We start from the raw sequence: 17269 nt of genomic DNA, 5'->3' as shown, positions 1-17269 counted from the left end.
AGGGACTTCTGTGCTGCTTACCTTGTTTTTAATCTTCATAGAATGCGCTTGGATTATTTGGTAATAAAATTAAGTGACAAACGATTGGGTGGTTTTCATGTGCGTTTTAAACTCGGTTTGCTTTCGGGCTCTGAAGGCTGGTGAGCCTGGGCTGCGGTGTCCGCCCTACAGGGCCTTTGAGGGGTTCTGGTCATGGACGGGGCTCCCCAGCCAGGTGTTCTGCGGCTCCCAGCAGTGGGCGGAGGCAGGGGCAGAGTCCCGCGAGCCCCCAGGCCTTCCAAAGTGTGCAGCCCCAGGCCTCGGAGAGGGAGTGGGGGCTGGGGGAGAGAGGAGTGGGCCAGTGGAGGAGCCCCCTGAGGGGTGTGGACGTGCGGCAGAGTGGCCTGGGCAGTGGTGTCACCCAGCAGAAGGAGCAGCGGCTGCTAGGCCGAGGGAGCGAGGGCTCCAAGCAAGACAGATGGGACGCCAGGGCAGAGTCCGTGGCGGCGGGGGTGGTGGGTCCCCTAGGAAGACGGACCTCGGTCAACATGACAAGCAGTGGGCACCTGCTGCTGGCCTGGAGGCGCAGGGGGCAGGATGTGAGCATCAAGGAGAGGGGACTTGAGAGTGGGGACAGCAGAGCCCTGGGGGGGTGCTAGTGTCCTGGGTAAGGCCCTGGTCAGCGTCGCCTGGGGCCCCCAGTGAATCCCTCTGCTGCTCTGTGGGGCAGGGCTCAGGACAGGGGAGGGAGGGGTCGGCCTGGGGACCAGGGGGGTGGAGGGCTGGCTCGTGCGGGGGCCACACCCTCTGATGTGGGTGCTTAGTTGCTCAGTCTCTTTGTGACCCCACTGACTGTAGCCCACCAGTCTCCTCTGTCATGGGATTCTCCAGGCAAGAGTACTGGAGTGGGTAGCCATGCCCTCCTTTAGGGGATCTTCCCCAACCAGGGATCGAGCCCAGGTCTCCCGCATTGCAGGCATTCTTTACCAGCTGAGCCACCAGGGAAGCTTCTGTGTCCCGCATCGGTTCTGGTGTCACCCAGCCTACAGCAAGCCGGCCCTGTTTGTGCCCGGCATTGGGCGTCTCAGATTCGGTGTCCTGGGTGGGCATCCACCAGGTGGGGCCCGTCAGGGAGGGGACAGTGCACAGACAAGGCTCCCGGGATGACTGAGGTCCCGAGCCGCCTTCAGCCAGGTTTGCACGACTCCAGATGTGCCGCTGCTTGAACGCTCCTTGCTCAGTGATAACGCGGGTGACTCAGCCTGGCTGAGGTCATGGTGCTGAGAGGCTTTCAGGGTTCCCAGGGTCAGGAGCTCCGGGGGCAGGGGTGGTGGGGGGTGGTGAGGGGTTGGAGGGCTTTCACAGCGGCTGCCGCCCTGTCCTGTCTTATCTCTCTAAAGAGGCTCAAGTGACAGGTTAAAGTGTCACTACAGGCGTACTCCTGATGTTGGATCATGTTTCTAAAGTCTTCCTTAAGGTTAAGAAATCTTTATTTTTAGATTCTGGGGAGAAAGTCTGTGATTATTTGTATCTCTGAATCCAAGTGTTTCCTCTGGTGCCACAGAGGCTTCCAGACCGTGGGCCTCCTGCTGGGCCTGAGCCTTGTCCCTCCTGTTCCTCTGGTCCCTTCCCTCCAGAGGGAATCTGAGCCTGGAGACAGGGGCCTCTTTTCAGCTGGTGCTGGCCACCCATGACCCCACTTACCCCTTGACCTCGCCCTCAGTTTAGGCCAACACCAGGTGTGCCACAACACGAGGCTCGGTGTACCCCGGGGGAGCAGCCCCTTTGCCCCCCAGCGCCCTTCTGCCTTGGGTCTGGTTTCTAGCTCAGCGGTAATTACTCCCACCTCAGCGTCTCCTGGGCTGGGAGCAGAGTAATTACATAATGATGTTTAATTAGAGTGCCAGGCCCAAGTCAGCCCTCCAGCTGCAGAGCTCCTACAGGGAACGAGCAGGCCGGCCTCCTACAGCTGCCCGGGCCTGAGGACCTGGCCTGGATGACCCAGTACACCCCCCTCCCAGAGCTGATGCACCCTCATGCTCGTCGCATCATCAGCAGGGTGCACCTCCAGCTCCGTCTCATTTGGCCAACCCTTGCAGGCCTAATCTGTGGCCAGCCGAGCCACCCCACCAGGTGAAGAGACCCCTCCCTACAGGGACCTCTGTCTGGTGGGGCAGGCCCAGCTGTCCTGTCAGCCTAGTCTGGGGCTGGAGGAAGAGGCAGCGGGGCAGCAGCAAGTGTGAGTGAGGAGGGTACCAGCTCTGTGCTTGCGAACTCACACCCCAGAGCAGACAGCGGCAGAGGCCCCGGGCAGGCCCCTCCTGGCTGTGCGTCTGCATGGATGGGGCCTTCCTGACTGTGCACAGATGGGGTTCTGGAGGCATTGGGCTGGGTGGCCAGTATGCAAGGGTGGGTTTGTCCTAGACCTGGGATTACCGCAGAGCAGGCTGGGGACACTGTCCTGCTGAGGCCCAGGATGAGGGGTGCCTTGGTCATCTGCTAGTCCCTACTACAGACTGCTAGTAACAAAGAACTGTGGCTGATGATGTTTAAAATGGGAAGGGTTGCCCCTCGTATGATGAGGGTCTGGAAGCAGGCAGTCCAAGTCTTCAGGGTGTCATCAGCAGCCCAGGTGCCACTGTCCTCTACTCATCCTGGTGCTAATGAAGCTGCCAGTGCCCCAGCCATCACGTCACACTCCAGGCAGGAAAGGGGGAGAGGCAGAGGGCAAACAGCAAGAGGAATGGGGAAACCTGCTCTACTCCCATTTTAAGGTCTCCTCAGAGTCCCACCCAGGGATGTCCCTTCTCAGCTCACTGGCCAGGACTGGGTTATGTGCCCTCCCTAGACTCCAGGGGAGCTGGGCAGGCAGGGACAGTCTCTGCTATGGAGAGCAAGGCTCTTGCACCTCTGTGTGGGAGGTGAGTTGAGATTTGGACACCAGGCAGGTCTGGGACACTGCTCTGGGCCTGCAGAGACCTCAGCTATGGCTAGGCCATATCCTGGGGAGGAGCTGGGCATGGCCCTGTCCTTGCCCCAGCCCCACTCTGGTGGCCCAGCTGTCTTCCCAAAGGCCCCGTCCACTCGACCTGTGGCCCAGGGCTCTGCTCACGCACAGGCCCTCTGGGGCCTGGTCACTGTGACAGTGCCCCTGGGTTTCCTGCCTGGCCACAGGAGAGTCTGCCTGCTGGGCTGGTCTCCTGAGCCCCTGCCAGGCCACCTCCTTTGTGGAGCCTGCCTGTAGCCCCTTGGGCAGACCCACCCTCCTTCCCTCCCTGGCTGCCCTCCTCCTGTCCCCTGGGTGGACCCCAGGGCTCCTTTCCCAGAGTCAGGTCAGGCTGACCTGCTGTCCTCTTTGGGGCCCCCCTGCCCTGGGTCCCAGGCTCTTCCAGGAGAAGCTTACAGACTTGACCCAGTGGATTCCCGTCCACCGTTAGCTCTTCCTGCCTGAGGCTACACGTCTGAGTGTCATCAAGCATCCCTGGGGTCCCATCCTAGGGTCTCATGTGTGTCCTGTTGGAGTCACTTCACCGAGTTCTGAAGTCACCAGGATACGTACTCGCTCTGACTGTGTTGACCGGACACAGCCAGCTTCGCCTGCCTCATCCGAGGCTTAGGAGTTGCTTCTTACATATTTAATGTTGTAACGACATGTTAACATTCAGTTACATTGTAAGGGTCTGGACTGCAGTCAGGGTGGGTGGGCTTGCTCCTGTTGTGGTGGAGGACGTGTTTAAAAGCCGCACCTGTGTTGTAACCACAGGGGCTGACACTTGAGTTTAGAAGCAGACGCTGCAGGCACAAGGTAGGTGTTTGCTCTTGCCCTCGCTCCGCTCTGAATAGGAAGGAAGCCCCCTGTTCCTCTCTCGAGCACTTCTCCCGGAGATGCTGAGTTTTACTGAATTCCTTCTTGGCTCCTGCTCAGAGTCATGTGTTTTTGTTATTACTTTTCCCGCTGGGGGGTGGATGGCGCGATCAGTTTTCCACGCGCCACACGGCTTTGCATTCCTGGGGTCACAGCTTGTCTGCTCTGTTCACACGTGACCTGCACCCTTTCCTGGCTCCTTCCCGAAGCCGAGAGGTGGGGCACTGCTTTTGAACCACGAGACTTTCTTGTGGGTCCCCAGGAAGCTTTCCACAGCGTCCACAAGCTTCCTCTTGGTGGACTGGGGAGGGGGCGTTTCCTCTAGCCCCTGTCCCACCCTGACCCCAAGGCTGGACCTCGCCCTGCTCCCTACAGAGGGAGGGGCTGGGCCTCAGCCCCTTCTGCTTCAGGCTCCCCTGGAGTCCCAGGCAGGGCTTTGTCCTGGTCTGGCCCCCACCCTGAACTCCCCCTGGGGTGGATCCTGCACAGCCACCCTGGCCCGCCCCTTGGATGTCCTGTTGTCTGGCTGATGTCCCGGTCCCAACATCTCAGAAGGAGCAGATGGCTATGTTGGGACCGCCACCTGCTCTGGGGTCCCACAAGGTCCCTAACCAGGGCCCTCCCCTTCTGCTTGGCCTCTGGAGCCTGCTGGTGTCCCTTGTCATCATGTGACAAAACCTGTTTCGCAAGGAATTTTCCAAGTCCAGTGAACAGTGGGCACCAGTGCCCTGGCCACATCAGGACAGACATGACTAGTCAATCACCAACACTCCCAGCACGATGGAACCTCAAAGCTCGCCTCTGTGGGTGGCCTAGAAGCAGCTCCTCATGACTGGGGTGCAGGTAGGGCACCCGCCCCTTCTGTCCTTGTCTCTGTGGTAGAGAGACCCTGTGGTCCGTCCCGAGGCTGTGCACTGAGCCCCCTCCTCCCCTGGCTCAAGGTGGGCCTTTGTCCTCTGCTCCCTGGGGTTGGGACAGCCCCAGACTTGATCTGGACATGACAGCATGTAACACACAGCACTGTGGGAGCAGCTTCCAGAGTCGGGGTGACCCTGCATGCCACTCACTGAGCTGTGTGGTCACCCCCAGCGCTGCAGATGGTGGCCTGTCCCCCAGCTTAGTCCTGTATGAGGGTGGCTGGTTCACAGTGGCCTTGCTGTGCCAGCCAGGGTCCAGCCTGACTGTGAGGCTGCGACCTTGGGAGTGTTTGTCACAGCAGCAGAACCTAGCGTCGTGTGACAGATACGCCTCCTCCTGGTTCCCACCGGGGAGACCTAGGAGAAGACACAGGTCGTCGCTGAGGCCAGGGCAGGGCACCACCAGCAGGGCTGCCAGGAATATTGGGAAATAAGAATTTTCTGCAAGAAAGAAACAGCAGATCAGACGTGCTTCCAGGAAACAGAGGCTCCCTTGGGTACTTTCATGCTGAAAGTCTGGCTGCTCCTGTCTGTCCCTGTTAGAGGCAGCACCTGGGGTATGGGAAACGTACACCAGGCCTGTAGAAGAGATTCCGTGAGCTCTGAGTTCTCCAACACGCACGGTGGAGCCAAAATCAACCTGAGTCTCACTCAGCTCACGTGTGTGTGCTAAGTCGTGTCCAACTCTTTGTGATTCCCTGGACTGTAGCCTGCCAGGCTCCTCTGTCCATGGAATTCTCCAGGCAAGAAGAGTGGGTAACCATTTCCTTCTCAAGGGGCTCTTCTGGACCCAGAGATCAAACACGTGTCTCCTGCATTGCAGGCAGCTTCTTTACCGCTGAGACACCTGGGAAGCCCTAGAGCCACACTCAGACAGCATGCAAAAAGAACAGATGTTCAGAGAGCCTTGAGCCCCAGGGGGAGCCATGGGGCATGACGGAGGCCTGGAAAAGAGCAGCGCAGAGGACACTCCCCAGGGAAGCTTCCAGAAGGCAGCCAGAAATGCACTCGGAGGAGAACTTATCACTGTAAGTGTTTTCATTATACACAAGACAGAATAAAAAATACATGAACTAAGCTTTCAATTCCAGACTGGAGGGAAGAAAAATAAGACAGCCCGAAGCCCAAGGAAGCAGCAGAAATATGTGAAAAAAGGGGAAAGTGGCTGGTTTGGCAAGTAGAAAAACCATGGAATTGGTACGCCTGAGACCTTGAACGTCCCCGGGGAGCTGCCTCTGGTGAGTCGGGTGTCTCCCCTGGGCGGCCGTCAGAGGAGGGGCACCCCCCACTCGCTCCCCCAGGACCTCTATGCTGCCAGGAGCTCCTTCCTTGCTGTGCTTTCCAGGCACTGGTGGGGGCTTTGGTTCTTGGCTCATCCTGCCGTTTCCAACAAGGATAAAGATTCGACTGCGGCACAGGGAGCTGGGCCCCCAGGACAGAGCAGGGGTCACTGGCCGCCCAGGGATTGGTTGTTTCCCATGGCCGAGTAATCACGCAGTGGTTTGGGAAGAGAGCCAGGGCTCTGATGGCCAGGCGTCTGGAGGCCTGAAGAGCCACGAGGGCCGGGAAAGACCACGGCACCTCATCCAGGGCCAGCCGAACTGGGGGCCTGAGCCCACGGCTAGTGCCCAAAGGCACCGCACCAGGGTGAGTCCCAGCCGCCCTGCCCATCCTGGCCGGGACAGCTGTCTACAGATGTCAGGTGTCCAGGTGCCTTGGGAGTCCACGGCCACATGGCAGGCCCCCAACACAGGGCCCCCGTCCTGAAGGAAACCAGGCACTGTTCCCCCACCTGCGCCCCAGAACCAAGCTCGGCTGGCTGAGCCCCCTGGAGGAAGCAGGGGTCTCTCTGGAGCCCTTGAGGGGAGCATCGGGGGCGGGCCCTTGGCTGGGGACCCTCGTCCCTGCTGTGGCTCCTCTCCCTCTGCCTCTTGGCGTCGGCCCGGCTCCGGGGCCGCGAGCAGAGACACACAGCTGCTCGGAGCAAAGCGAAAGTTGTTTGTATGAAGCTGAACAAGACTGTCATATATTAAAGGCAGCTGTAAAACAGGACTTAGCCTTGTAATAATATTTTGGTTTTATTTGCACTATGTGCATCCTGAAAAATGTGAGTGTGACCTCAGCCCAGGGGTGGTCACACTCCGAGCCCTGGAGTGTTTCTGCTGCGGGTCAAGACTCTGGGGCTCCCAGTTCCAGGCGCCCCTACAGGGCCCTCACAGACAGTGGCCTCAAAGGGGTGAAATGTGGCCAGGCATCCTCCGTGGCTCACCTCTGGAACTGCGGCCCATGGGAGTTAACACAGGAGGCATCAGGTGTTCCCCATCCCCAGCTCTGGACTGAAGGTCGTCGTGTGCCGTCTTCCTGGATTCCTTCTGGCCCCTTGATGTAAATGCCACCGTTGTCCTGGGTCACACACAAGGACGCCGAGGCTCAGGGAGGTCGGGCCCCTCTTCCACTGAGGGGAGCCTGAGGCCCGGGTCCCCAGCTCACGAGAGCCTGCTGGCATGGCCCCCACGGCGCTGTGGCCTCGGGACAGACAGTCACGTGACCCTGTCCACACCGGGATCTGGGAGGCCGTGCAGCCCCCACACAACGGGAGGAGACAGGCAGCTGTGGGCAGGTGCACCGTGAGGCTTCGGCCAACTCGTGTCCTGGAAACGGACCCTCTGGCCTCCAACCTTCAGGCGGAGCAGCCAGAAACCATGGAGACCAGGCGAGCGGCTGTGTGAAGCTGCTGCTTTTGGGGCAATTTGTGAGGTGGGGACAGATAGCTCATACCCCAGAGTCCTGGACACCTGAGTGAGGGGTGGCTTCGGCAGCCAGAGCCCAGCAGGCTGCCCCAGCCCTGTCCCACCACAGCCAACCCTCGGCCCCCCGAGGCGGAGGCCGACCTTGACCTTCCCTGGAGCTGGCTGCCTTGCAGCCCCGAGCTCCCCAGCCCAGCCAGGCCCCAGCCAGTGTGTCCATGCAGACCCGGCTCCTGTCCGGCGCAAGCCCCTCGACCCCTGGCCAGGCCCACCCCCGTCTCCTCCTTCCTCTCCCCAAGCCCACCCTGGGGCCTGGCCGTTCAGGGTGTCCTCACTCATGGCCCTAGGCCCCTTGCTTGCCAATGTCTCCTGGGACTTCATCCTGGCCTCACTCATCACCCTCCCCCACCCCCAACTGCCCTTCCTGATGCCTCTCCTGGGACCAAGGGGTTTCCCTGGATCCCAGCCCTGCCCAGAGGCTCCAGAACCCAGGCAGGCTCTGTGCATCCCTCCCCTCCTCCTCTCCTGACTCCCACACCTGCCCAAGCCCCACGCCTGTCCTAGTACCCACACCTGCCCCCTCCCCAGACCTGCCCCCTCCCCAGACATGCCCCCTCCCCACACCTGCCCCTCCCCACACCTGTCCCATCCCCATACCATGCCCCATCCCCTGCATCTGCCCCCTCCCTACACCTGCCCCCTCCCCAGATCTGCCCCCTCCCCACACCTGCCCCCTCCCCTGCACCTACCCTCTCCCCACACCTGCCCCCTCACCTGCACCTGCCCCCTCCCCACACATATCCCAGCCCCACGCCTGCCCCCTCCCCATGCCTGCCCCCTCCCCACACATATCCCAGCCCCACGCCTGCCCCCTCCCCACACCTGTCCCATCCCCATACCATGCCCCATCCCCTGCATCTGCCCCTTCCCTACACCTGCCCCCTCCCCTGCACCTACCCCCTCCCCACACCTGCCCCCTCCCCACACCTGCCCCCTCCCCTGCACCTACCCCCTCCCCACACCTGCCCCCTCCCCTGTACCTGTCCCATCCCCACACCTGCCCCCCCCACACCTGTCCCATCCCCATACCATGCCCCATCCCCTGCACCTGCCCCCCTCCCTACACCTGTCCCCCCCATACCTGTCCCATCCTTACACCTGCCCCCTCCCCACACCTGCCCCCTCCCCACACCTATCCCATCCCCATACATGCCCCATCCCCAGTGGGCATGTCAAGCTACCATTCAGGCTACAAAACCCAAGTCAGGCACCACGGAACACCATGGGGATGATGGAACTCCAGGTGCAGTGGAGTGAACCACGCAGCCCCTGCTGGCCATGTACTATGAAGAGGTGTGAGGTGCCATGTGGTTATGAGCACTGGACTCTGCCCATGGTGATGCCGCCAGGGAACCCTGGGGCTGGGATGATCTTTTTCCGCCCTTAGATGAGTCCTGGAGATTCTGAGACTCTGGAGGGAGTCTTGGCCAGCCAGTGACTGACCCAGGGGAAACCTGGGCCCTCCCTGAGGGTCCCCATCTGTTCAAGCACAGGGCCAGGTCTCTGCCTGTGTCCCCAGGGCTGCGGGCTATAGGTGGGATGGCTCAGGACATCTGGGGAGGGGAAGAGGGGTGACTGGGGGCGGCTGTCAAGCACAAGAGGCTGGGTGTTTAGTCAGTGATTCTGCATTCCTGCATGCTATAAACAGAATTCCCACTTGACTTTTGTTTAGGAGACTTTATTAATGATTTACATTTCTGCTCAATTGTTTATTAGGTGTTAAGTTGATATTCCTACAACTGCGCCCTGCTGCTGAGACTGGGGCCTCTGAGTGTGTGCACGAGTGTATATGTATACTCGTATGTGTGTGTCCAAATATGCGTACACAGTGCATTCACATGCGTGCAGGCTCACACGTGCCCCTTGCACATGTGTGTGTACACATGTTTGTGTGTGCTTGCTCTTGAGCTCCTGGGTCCTGGTGTCTGTTTGCTTGAGGGTTGATGACCTGCAGAGGGGGATTCTGCAGCAGTTGATGCCAGGGGAGCCATGCTCTAAGGGAGGGTCCCCCTAGCTCTGCCATTTCCCGTTTAGAGCTGCTCCCAACCTGGAGGACTGAGTGGCCCCGCCATCTGCCTCAAGGGGCCCACGTGAGCCGCTGCCTTTGACTGGCAGGTCCAGACAGAGCCTGTTTAATCAGATGGTGTTTCCAGGAACAAATAACAAACACACTTTCTGGAAGCAGCAGGAACAGCCTGTCTCCCTGGAGAGGAAGGAAAACAAGAAGCTGCTGGGGGCCACAGCCAGGACAGCTGGAGCCGCCGGGGCCTGAGCTCACCAGCCGGCTTGTGGGAAGCTCCTCTGCATGTGCAAAGGCCCTGAGCACGGCAGCCTGCAGCCTGAGTCGGGGGGCCCAACCCCAGCCAGAGCAGGCAGGGTGAGTGGGTGGGGTGGAGTGCGGCCGGGGCCAGCTCTGGGCTGGAGAAAGGAAGAGCAGGGACCCAAGACTTCATGTGCTGCTTCTGTGACCTGGGGCCTTCTGGGTGGGGCTGGCGCATGTGCATTGTGGGGGCTTTGCGGGCTCTGGTCGGGAGCAGAGCTGCCCCTGCAGGGCTGGCCTCAGGCATCCGCTCCCCAGGCAAGCTCCTTGGAGGTGCCTCGCTTCCAACATCCCTCCAAGCCCAGCTGTGATGTGGGGGAGGGGACCTTGCCCTCAGAGGTAGGTCTGTGGCCTCTCCCCTCCCCGCCCCTGACCCCCTCACAGGGAGGAGGGCAATGTCCTTAGACAGCAGGGGCTCCTGACCCAAGTCCTGCAGGATTCACGTAGAACATTCTTTAGAAAGCCACAGATTTCCTTCTAAATCTCAGTCCTGCTGAGAGTCAAGAGGAGGCTGTGCCCACGTAGCCCTCTCTGCTTCTTGGAATTTTACCTGTTCCCATTGTGCACCCGAGCCACCCCACTCAGCTTAAGCCATCTGCTGAGGTCACAGCCCTGGGCAGGTTGAAGCAGCCAGGGGGTGGAGGGCTCCCGTGGGTGGGCTCAGGGGGCACCGTCTGCTCTGCCCACCAGACAGAGATGGGAGGGGTGAGCAAGGGTCTGTAAACAGTGAAGTGCTCTGCGCACACTGTGCTCCCAGGGCTAGGTGGCTCAGTGGGGGGCGGGGGTTGGGGGGGCTCCCCTTGGGGGAGGGGAGGGGCAGGGGCTGCAGTGTCCGGTGGCCTTCTCATGGTGTGGTGCCTGGTGGCCAATACTCATGGTGAAGGAGGAGATTTGGGGCCCTGGAGTCTGTCCAAGGCCATGGCTCCCAGCTGCGTGCAGGCCACCTTAGGCCTGGGGTATGGGTTCCCTGGGGCTGGGTGGAAACAGAAATCCAGATCTGAGACCTCTTCCGGGTGATTCTCAAGTGCAGTGGGTGCGAGACCCCTTGGCCAGCATGCAAGTCAGGGAGAGCATGCTCTAGTGGTGTTTCTGGGGAGGCCGGGCTGTGGGCCCTGGGGGTGCGGGGAGACCAGGAGCCGCTGGGCGGTTGGACGCCAAGCCTCCCAGCCTCTAACTTGGATGGGTTGTGGGTGAGTTCTCCTTGTCGTCCCTGTGTGACCTGGAGGAGCTCGGGATCTCTCTATGGTGGGGGCATCATCACAGGCCTGGTGCTGGGCGCATCCGGGAGAAACACCTTTTATTTTTAGTCTGGGTTTTCAGCTTTGCAGGCAGCTGAGGACTTGGTGATGCTGTCACCTGGATCTCGCCTCTGAGCTAGGAGCTGGGGTGTCAGCCCTGCGCGCTTGCCTCCCGCCTAGAATCGTTGGTTCCTGAGGACACACTGGTGTGGGGAGGAAGAGGGCCGCGGGGGTCAGGAGCCAGCCCTGGGCGAGCGGCCACGGGGGCAGTTTGGCTGCAAACAGACAAAGCCCCTGCAGGCCACGGCCCCTGGCTCAGCAAGGGAGGCTGTGGGAGGTTCCCCAGGACTTGAAGGGGCCCCCAACCCCTGCCTCAGGGAACTGCAGCCCTGAGTCTGCTGGCCTCTGCCAGCCTCAGGCGCCTCCCTCCTGGTGCCCTGGACCCCCCGGCAGAGGAGGGGCCGCTGCAGAGGGCTGGGGGTGCCCAAGGCTCAGATGCCCCGGCTCCAGGTGGGCATCAGGCCTGGCCTCTCCTGGCTGCTGGAAAGGCCGTAGCACACGGGTGCTCTGCGTGCTGCCAGCTCTGGGTGCTGGTTGGGCCCTGCCCCCCTCAGCCCCAACAGATGGAGAGGTGATCTGAAGCCAAGGCCATGAGCCCCAGAAACCTGGCTGGGCTGGCACCTGGCTCTCCTAGCCCCAGCCTCCCATGGGTGTGACCAGTGCCGTGAGAGGTGTCTCTGAGGCCGGTGGTGGCAACCGTGGGGACTCAGCCTCCCCCCACCTACCTTCCCCTGCCCCCTCTCCACGGAGCTGCCCTGCGCAGGCCAGCTGCCTGGTGATGGCGTGGGGACTCGCTGACCTGGCCCCGCTTCCCGAGGGTCCTGGATGTGGGGTCCAGCAGATCCCCAGCTGTCCTGGCTGGAGGCGGGCCCCCATCAAGTGCTGCTTGGCTTCTTTGGGGGAAGCTGTAGGGGCAGATGAGGGTTCCAGAGGGGGAAGCTCACCCCAAAAGAGTGTTTGGGGATGTCCCCCCTCAACTCCAGTTTCCCTCATCTGCAGGGGCTGGACCACACGGCCTTGGAGCCTCCCCAGTGCCCGCCGCCCATGGGCTGCCACGTTCCTGAGGACCTGCGGTCTCCATACTCATTGACACTGCAGCAAGGACCCTGACGAGATGACAGCCGCCTCCTCTCTTCCTGCTGGTTTCGGGGCTGGGGGAGGGGGCACCGCTAGAACCGGGAGAGTGACTCTCGAGCTATTTTGTACCCAGTCAGGTGCATCTCAGAGAAGGCGTTTGCTTTATCGCTGGAGGAGCAGGTGAGGTTGTGGGGGCCACATGACCCAGAGCTGGGGCCAAATAACCTCGGCCCAGGGTCTGGGCCCCCCACCTTGCCTGCAGAAACCCCAAATGGCTTAATGATGCAAGACAAGCAACTCAGGCCACCCCTCTGTGCATGTCTGTATCCTCACCTCTTCTTACGAGGACACCATCCCTGTTGGCCTGAGTGCCCCCCTAGTGATATGATATCATTTTAACCTTTAACCTTTTAAAGGCCCTATTTCCTAATACAGCCCTGTTCTGAGTCCCTAGGGTTGGAGGCTTCACCATCAGCTTTTGGGGGCACAGCTCAGCCCATGATAGGGGCGTTAGCAACCTCAGGTTTGGGGTGCATTGGCTGCCCACCTGCCCATCTGGCTGCTGGCATGTCTGGGCTGCAGGAATGTTTAGGATCACAGAGGCTGAGTGTCTGAGGTGAAGAGAGGCCAGTTGGGGGGCATCTTGCCTGTGGGCCTGTCCTGAGCTGGGTTCACACCCCCATCTTGTTGGTCTCCCCAGCCCTCCCATCTGTAAAAGAGCCACGCCCGCTGTTGAGCAGCTCTGCGAGCCCTGCCCACCACACACACAAGGGCTGAGCCCACCCACTCAGGACAGGGACACTCAGAACGGGTGTCACAGGCCCCCTCAGCATGGGGCAGGGCCCTGTGTCCTGTCACCTGGGTCCGTCTGCCCACTGCTGGCCCTGCCTTCCTGTAGCCACACTTCACGCTGTTTGGGGGGCTACAATCTGATGACTCAGATTGTAAAGAATCCACCCGCAATGCAGGAGACAAGGGTTCGATTCCTGGGTTGAGAAAATCCTCTGGAGGAGACAAGGGTTCGATTCCTGGGTTGAGAAAATCCTCTGGAGAAGAGAATGGCTACCCACTCCAGTATTCTTGCCTGGAGAATTCCGTGGACAGAGGAGCCTGGTGGGCTACAGTCCACGGGGTTGCATAGAGTCGGACATGACTGAGTGATTAGCACTTTCACTTTCCTCCTCTGACTGTCTCTCTTCTGTGTTTCCAGGCTTGGTGTTCACTTTTCTCTGCTGGGAGAAGGGGCACCATCCAGCCCAGAGCCTAGAGAAGCGGAGAAACAGCCATCATGTGGCCCACATATGAGGGAGGTTTCAAAGTCCTGTTCTGAAGGAAGCCACCATCAGGAGGCCAGGACCTGTCTGACTCACCCTCTGTGCTGTTATTCTGATGCAACTTCATTCAAAGTCAGTGTCAGGAGCTCTGGGTCAGTATCAGCTGTTAGGTGAAAAGTGGATTCTTTGGCCAAATTAGTTTGGGGGATGCAGAGTTAGGCAAGGTTGAAAACAGGCCCTGCAGCAGCCTTAGCAGTGCCTTTAATGGGCCAATGCGAACTCTGAACCTCGGGGGACGGGGGTGGCAGCAGGATTCTCAAACTAATTGGTGTTTTAATTTTGGGGGAAAATTTCACGAGGCCAGTGTCTTATGAACATATTTTGATAATGCTTCTTTAGAACAGCCAACAGTGGAAAATATAGGGCAGAGATCTTTAAAAAACTACACCTTAACTCTTCCTCACTTTCTTCTTATTGTTTAAAATTTGAGAAGGGACTTCTCAGTCCAGCCTCCCGCCTCGCCTGCCCCTCTCCTGCAGACGTGGTGGTGGGGGGCGGGGGTGGGCAAGGTCCCTTTCTGCCCAGGAAGAGACCAGCTGCCAGGCATTCAGGCACCTCCTCTCTCTAACTGGATTCTCGTTGGGTTTCTTAGGTCCTGAGGATGCCCTCGATGCTCCCTTGACTTCAGTGACCCCAAATGCTCTTTTCTTTAAAAACGTTGCAAATACAGGATTGTTGGATTTGAACCAGTGTCCACAGGTGCTGGACACGGGTGTCAGGATGCCACAGCATCTGGCCACTTTCTCCAGCGTGATCACGGCAGGGGATGGGAGTTTGTGTGGGTGTAGATGGCCTGCCACGGGGTTGCAAAGAGGTGGACACGACTTAGCAACTGAACAACAACAAAAAGGCAGCCTGCCACCTGCGCCCCCAGCTGCCCGGCAGAGGCCAGCTCCACTCCGTCTCTTCAGCCCCACTTGTGTGTGGCTTTCTGATTCGCATCTTTGCATCCTGGGGTTTCCCCTAAGGACTGGAGGAATTACGATGGGAGCCTTGCAGGCCGGTGAACCAGGAGGGTCTCTGGGACTCCAGCCAGTGCCAGCTTCAAGGCTTGGCCTCGCCAACACAGTTGATTAGAAGCCCTCCCACAGGCACCACTGTCCTTGACCAGGGGGGCCGGGGGCACCGGGCCAGTCTCCTTTTGGCACTGAAGCTGGAGACAGTGAGAGGTCAAGGACAGGCAGAAAGAGCAGCCCTGTCGCTCCGTCCACGGTGACCTCACTTTCCAGATGCCTCCACAGTGTGGGCAGCGGAGTGAGACCCAGGACAGTGGCCAGTGGACCCCAGGACGCATGGTGCCACCCTGTCTCCTGCCCGCAGCCTTCAGGCCCGTCGGGGGCCTGGAGGCGGCGGGTCTGGGCTTGGCGCTGCGCCGGTGGGAAGGACCACGAGGAGTTTGAACAAAGGCAGTGGAAGCATCCATCCAGCGAGTTCTGAGCTGTGTTTCTGCAAAGCTGTGCCTAAATGGCATTTTGATAAGTTAATTTCCCATCGGCTTGTTGGAATTTTGGCGATACTTTCTCTTTTTCTCATCACAGTTACGTTTCCCGGCTCATGGTGGGCCCCTGAGCGGCAGGTGCACGCACAGCTGCCTGCTGGCTGTGTCCTCGCCACGTGGGACACCCAGCGAGGTCATCATAAGAGGGCTTTCCTGAAGGAGCGAGGACGTGCCAGGGGTGACCCTGGGGGCTGGGGTCCAGGTTGGGCTTGGCTGTGGCCCTGTGGGCTCCTCCTGGGTCAACCATGTCCCGGCTGCATTAAGGCTCAGGGTCAGAAGTGTCCTTCATGTGGGAAGTGACCACAGGCTCTGGGGAGTGACCACAGGCTCTCTGAGACCCCACCCCTGCCCTCCAGGTACCAATCAGCCTCAAACCCCACCTTCCTCCTGGTCCACTGTGGCTCCCTGACCCTGTGGACTGTTGTTCTCCAGGTGGCAATCTGGCCTTTTCAAGTTGAGCTGCTCTGAACCCAGGCCCCACCTACCCTGTCTCTTCCGCATGCACCCCCTGCCCCATTCTCTCTGTCTGGTCCTGGGGGGCAGAGTCCAAACCCCCGGCTGTGCTGACGTCTCTTGGGCAGCAGGGGGTCCCAGAGGCCTCAGCTTGGAGCGATTAGGGCTGTCACAGGCACCCCAGCCCCCTCCTTGCTGGCTGCATTTCCTGTCTGCCCTGCCATGGCTATCAGCCTGCTTTGGCCCAGAAGAGAGTGTCTCACTTCTAAGCAGAGGTGTTCAGGGCCCTTGCGTGGTCAGCAGTGTCCCGCTGTCTCCTGCTCTGGCCCTAGAGTAACTCCCTGGGCGACCCTCCCAGGCAGGGAGTGTGGTGGGGGTGGGGGGCTGTCGTGAGATCTGGGGCCTGCTGGGGACGCAGGGTGATCCAGCCCACCCAGGACACACTCGGAAATCAGGAAGGTGGCCAGACACAGCTCCAGTCTCAGGGGACCATGGCTCAGAGGCGCCGGGGTTTTTAAAACTGCACTAGAATGAAACCGGAGCTTCGCCACGGGCCTGGATCTTCAGATGAGCGTGGCCTGGACTTTCCCTGTTTCTTTCTTTCTCCAGAAGTTCTTGGCGAGAGAGCTGATTGTGTGAAATTTTTTCCGGGCAAGGGTAATTTCCAATTATTCTATGATATTTGCAAACACTGCAAGAGCAAGCAGATCTGTGCTGTGATGTTTTCCAAGAAATAAAGTCTCTCCAAGTGGCCCTAACTGCTTCCTCCAATGGCGCAGAGAGAACGGGGCCCTCTGCCCGCTCGCTCGGCACCAGTCCTGCGGGCAGTGGTGTGAGCAGGGTCTCAACAGGCGTCTCAGGCCCTGGTCTGGGAACGTGTGCGTTCCTTCTCTGAGTTCTTTGTGGAAAGGCAGAGCCCAAAGCTCAGGTACAGTCTCAGCACAGCCCACCTGTCACTCAGGCCAAGGTGGCTTGTGGCCTGGTCCCTGTCTCCTGTCCCTTCCAGCTGTCCCCAGGTGGGCTCTGTGGTGCGTGCTCCTCTTCTGGGCTGATGCCCCTGCTCCATGACTGCCACCCCCCAGCCCCCTGCCATCTGCCTCAGCAGGCACTGCTCCCCTGAGATGACTGGCTTCCAACAGTTCTCCAGATTTAAGATGGTATTTAGTCCCCACTGGCGCACATGTCCACAGTCAAGCTAATGCACTTGCCCAGGTGAACTCGGCAAGTTCTCCGTAAGGATGAGAATGCGGGAAGAGCTCAGGTGCCTCCAGCAGGCACCACGTGCCTACGGTGGGGTCGTTCATAGGACAGGAAGGACCACGCTGGCCTTCACACGGCATGGACCAACCTTCAGTGCATTTTTCCAAGTGAAGGAAGCCGGAGCCCAGAGCCCACTTCCTGTCGGAGCCCATTTCTGTGACATCCTGGGGAACGTAAGACTGCTGCCTTGGAGAACAGGTGTGACTGCCCTCTGCCGGTTGGCACTGGGACAGTCTGACCCCACAGGAGCCGGAACCCGGAACCGTGGACATTCATGTGACCAGAGGCCCAGTGGCCGTAGCTTGGAGCTGGGACACAACCTCTGGGCACGCCATTCACTGTCCTTGGCTTGTGCATAAGCAGCCAGTTCCGTGGGTTCTACATCTAGAGTTGCCATCCCAGCCCCCTGCTCATCTTCCTAGAAGAGGCCATGTTTCTGAGTTGGCCTCTTACAGAGGGGA

The 17269-nt window shown here is 59.9% G+C and overlaps 1 long non-coding RNA gene across 2 annotated transcripts; it reads left to right on the top strand.

Moving 5' to 3' along the window:
• The first annotated feature begins 5726 nt into the window (after positions 1-5726).
• Positions 5727-16301, top strand: LOC147378973 (uncharacterized). 2 transcript variants are annotated; one of them, XR_015170159.1, is made up of 4 exons: positions 5727-5999; positions 12186-12443; positions 13474-13689; positions 14190-16301. It is a non-coding gene; the product is annotated as an uncharacterized LOC147378973 (long non-coding RNA). The 2 variants fall into 2 exon arrangements; XR_015170158.1 differs by lacking the exon at positions 5727-5999 and adding an exon at positions 9810-9945.
• Positions 16302-17269: the final 968 nt, after the last annotated feature.

Source organism: Bos grunniens, chromosome 1 (assembly GCF_055505025.1).
Source record: "Bos grunniens cultivar Pamir isolate PY7600 chromosome 1, Bosgru_T2T1.0, whole genome shotgun sequence".
Lineage (NCBI taxonomy): Eukaryota > Metazoa > Chordata > Mammalia > Artiodactyla > Bovidae > Bos > Bos grunniens.
The sequence above is the reverse complement of the archived record's forward strand: the minus strand, read 5'-3'. Positions and strand labels throughout refer to the sequence as shown.